Source organism: Podarcis tiliguerta, assembly GCF_965153285.1.
Source record: "Podarcis tiliguerta genome assembly, chromosome: 8".
In the NCBI taxonomy this organism is placed as follows: Eukaryota; Metazoa; Chordata; class Lepidosauria; order Squamata; family Lacertidae; genus Podarcis; species Podarcis tiliguerta.
Genome location: NC_139541.1, coordinates 37,573,200 through 37,577,329, shown reverse-complemented (window position 1 = coordinate 37,577,329; position 4,130 = coordinate 37,573,200).

The following is a 4,130-nucleotide window of genomic DNA, read 5'->3' as shown; positions in this document are numbered from 1 at the left end:
GCAATTCTTTCTTTCTTTCTTTCTTTCTTTCTTTCTTTCTTTCTTTCTTTCTTTCTTTCTTTTTATGTGATTTCCATACTGCTTAATATATTTTAAAATATCTCTAAGTGGTGTACAGCAAGTTATAGAATCAGAACTGTAGAGTTGGAAGGGGTCACAAGGATCATCTAGTCCAACCCCTTGCAATGTAGGAATCTTCCATCAGATTTGGGGCTCAAACCCATGACCCTGAGATTAAGAGTTCCATATTACAAAAAGATACAGTTATTTTATGAAAAGTTATATTAATACAAAATTACTAATAAATATAAACTGATATCAGTTCTTTCACATTTGGACATACCCTACCTCTCAGCCTCCTGGCTGTCACCTGGAATGCCACCCACTCACCTTGACTCTCACCCAGTGCCCAGGCAAAATCTCAGCTCTCCTGGAGAAGTCTCACGCAGAAAAGGGTTGCCGATGACATCACCCTAGGCTTGTTTTTTTATGGGCAGGCCCAATGTGGATGGAGATTCCTCAGGCTGGCCACTGCTGTGTCCCATTAAATAGCCAGCTGCACTCTTCAGATGCAATCCCATGTACAGTAGGTTTGTTGAGTTTCCCAGGTAGTCCCAAGAATGGGGAAATCATATTATTTATGATTCAAGTTTATTTCAGATTCAAAGGTTGGGGAAAGAATATTGGCGTTTTCCCCGTGTCCCTAAAATGGTTTCTATATCACTTAAATGAAAACCTCAGTTTATTTGTTATTTATTCCAACAATTTCCATACTGCTTAACACTGTACAGTGGTACCTCGGGTTAAGTACTTACGGTAATTCGTTCCGGAGGTCCGTACTTAACCTGAAACTGTTCTTAACCTGAAGCACCCCTTTAGCTAATGGGGCCACCTGCTGCTGCCGCACTGCCGGAGCACGATTTCTGTTCTCAACCTGAAGTGAAGTTCTTAACCTGAAGCACTATTTCTGGGTTAACGGAGTATGTAACCTAAAGCATATGTAACCTGAAGCATATGTAACCTGAGGCACCACTGTAGTTTTTAAGTGGCATGCAATGAAATATAACAGTGATCGACTCATGTAAAATATTACCCAGGTAAACCTTACTTTCTATGCCTTTGTGCCAGGCACAAAGCTTGATTCTGTTTCATTAGATAATTAAAAGTCTATTCCTGGTAAACGTTTCTACCAGCAGAAGTTAAGTTGCATAGGAAATCCCATCTTCTATCTTATGCTTTGTGTGCTGAAAGCTACAAATTATCAGTTGAACAAATGTTTTATAACTTCTTACTTTTGTTCTTTCCTGGTGTAATTTTTACAACAGACGTTTGGTTCAATACTGAATAACTTTTAATGCTAAGACAGGAGGAGATCCTTATCAGTTTCACTTGGGAGCACCAATTATTAAAATGGAAAAGTCTGAAAAGGTTGAGATTAATCCAGGGTTTCCCCCCAAATTAGCATTAAGGTTATTCAGTCTCAGCTCCTGTGAAAGCTCCCTCTTTCCAAGATTATAGCATAATGCATACATGCTGGGAGGAATGCTGTTAAATCCAGCTTTACATTCACCTATTTGGTGGTGGAGGAGTAGAACTACGTGCTCTTTGCATTATTCCTTGGCCTGCATCTCCTTGGCCTTTAAAAATGGCAGCAAAATAAAGCTAAATAAATAAATAAATAAACAACAGCTGCTGGAAGACACTGCCAGTAACCTTCACTCCCTGAGAGAGTGACCGACCGGAGCCAATTTGCGAAGCAATTGCAAATTCTGCTGTTAATCAAAGTGGCTTGGGGAGGAAGTTAGGCAAAAGCCCAGACAGTGTGTCTGGTTGCTCTGTAAATGGTGCAGGAAGCCACCAGTGAAACATGTGCATTAGAAAGAGAAGAGAGGCTGATTTTGGTAGGAATAGGAAGTTATAATAGATATGTGATAAGCAGAGATTACGTTTACAATAGGTGTCACTGAGTGATAGGGGCTGTATAAGGATGCCCTGGTCAAACAGGAGCATTTTAAATTAAGATTGGAAATCCACCTCAGCTTTTGCCAACATGATGCCCACTAGATGATCTGAACCATTGCTCCCATCACCCTGATGCCCACCAGATGTTCTGGATTACAACTCCCATCAACCTACAACCTGATGATATGCTGGCTAGGGCTGATGGGAGTTGTAGTTCAAAACATCTGCAAGGTTGCTCGATCTGCACACACATATATGATACCTTAGAATTCCTATAACATTTGAATAAATCAAAAATCAAATCTGAGTGTGTTCCTCTTTTCCATGGAAAATCAAAGAACATGGGCATGGTGTAACAACAGCTTTCCTGTTACAAAACAATGCAAAATGCTATCTGCTCCAAGCTTGTAATAACAATTTTTCTAAAAATATTTATTTGGACAGTCTCTACGGAAATCAGAAAGACAAGAATGTGGAACTGGTGGATCTCTAGATGTTGTTAGACTCCAGCTCCCATGATCTCTGGCCACTGACCATGTTGGCTTGGTCTGATGGGAGATACAGTCCAATAACAGCTACAGGGGACCACATTACTTACCCCTGCCATTAGGGCTTTATAATCATTGTCGTGTCAGTGATCACAGTAACCCAGCCTTTTGGTTTCCAGGAAGTGGGAGGAAAACATGTTGTGATGAATCAACTTCCAGGAAATAAGGAGAGAGTTTTGCTGAAGCCACGATGACTTGGACTAACTTCACTTCCTTGTGAATATTTGTTTCCCCCAGCAACATAGTTTGGAATAACCCTCTTATCTGGTTGCAGACAGTAGGTGTCACCATACACATGAAAAGAACCAAGCCTGGCAATGGATTAAGTAATGATGATTAAAGAGTCAAGTCTGCACATGGATGAGCTTTCTCAGATCCTTATGAAGATACTCCTGTGCTTCTGAATATAAAGGTGGCCCTATTATTAGATATCCTGTTACTCAACAGATGGTGAGGCATTTCATTAGTGTTACAAATGTCAGCTCCTGCACTAAGCACATAGAAAGCAGCCTTATACTGAGGCAGACCATTGGTTTGTTGAGCTGAGTTTTGTCCACACTGACTGGCAGTGAATGTCTAGAGCTTCAGGCAGGAGACATTCCCAGTCCAGCCTAGAGATGCTGGGGATTGAATCTGGAACCTTCTGCATGGTAAGCCTGTGTTCTGCCACTGAACTACTGTCCTTCCCTTGGCATTGTCAAGTTTATTTTCTCCTATATGCCTTCAGAAGGCATATTATATAAATTCACATAGTAAGAGGTCCATCAGTGTCTATTAGTCAAGATGGTCATACAAAAACTCCAGAGTCAGAGGCTTCAGAGCACCAGTTGCTGGAGAGCAACAACCTTCATGCCACCTGGTTATGGACGGGTTGGCAACTGTTGGAAGTGGGATGCTGGGTGGACTTTGATCTGATCCAGCCAGGTAAGGGCATTAATAGGAATGTAGAGGACCTGAAGCATGGGCCCAGGCCACAAATGTAGAGAGATCTTATTGGAAAATTTAAGATGGCTGATGTCTCACCAATACTGCAGCTTGCAGCATGCTGAGCCCAGCTTGTAAAGTTCTGCTATTGGGCTGCTTTCCATAGGCATTTGGTTGGCCACTGTGAGAACAGGATGCTGGTCTAGATGGTTCTTTGGCCTGATCCAGAAGCCAGACTTTTCCTTTGGTAGGGACTTTCTCATTCCAACTACGGGTTGCAGAGCAATACCTGGGATCCTGACATGCTGGAAGGGGCCCATAGGATATATAGTGCCTAGTGGTTGGGCCAGCTCTGATTCTAACAGACTCGAGCTTGGGCCCAGGAACCCAAAAAGTAATGAATCTCACATCTGTGTAACACAGTGTGTTGTGTGGGTGGTTGGGGAGGCCATGCAGCAGACTCCTGATACAGGTTATGGCACCTCCAGGGATCAAGTAGTTGGTGATGGAAAAGCTCTTTGCTTCAGACCTTGAAGGGCTGCAGGCACATGTGTTTTAAGTAGCAACGCAGGCCCTGGGCCTTTTGGGGGTGTCTGTGTGCCTCACACAGTTTGATAAAAACTCCCGCTTATCAGGCAGGTTTGCCTACCCATCCCTGGGAGCCAGTGTGGTGTAGTGGTTAAGAGCGGTAGTCTC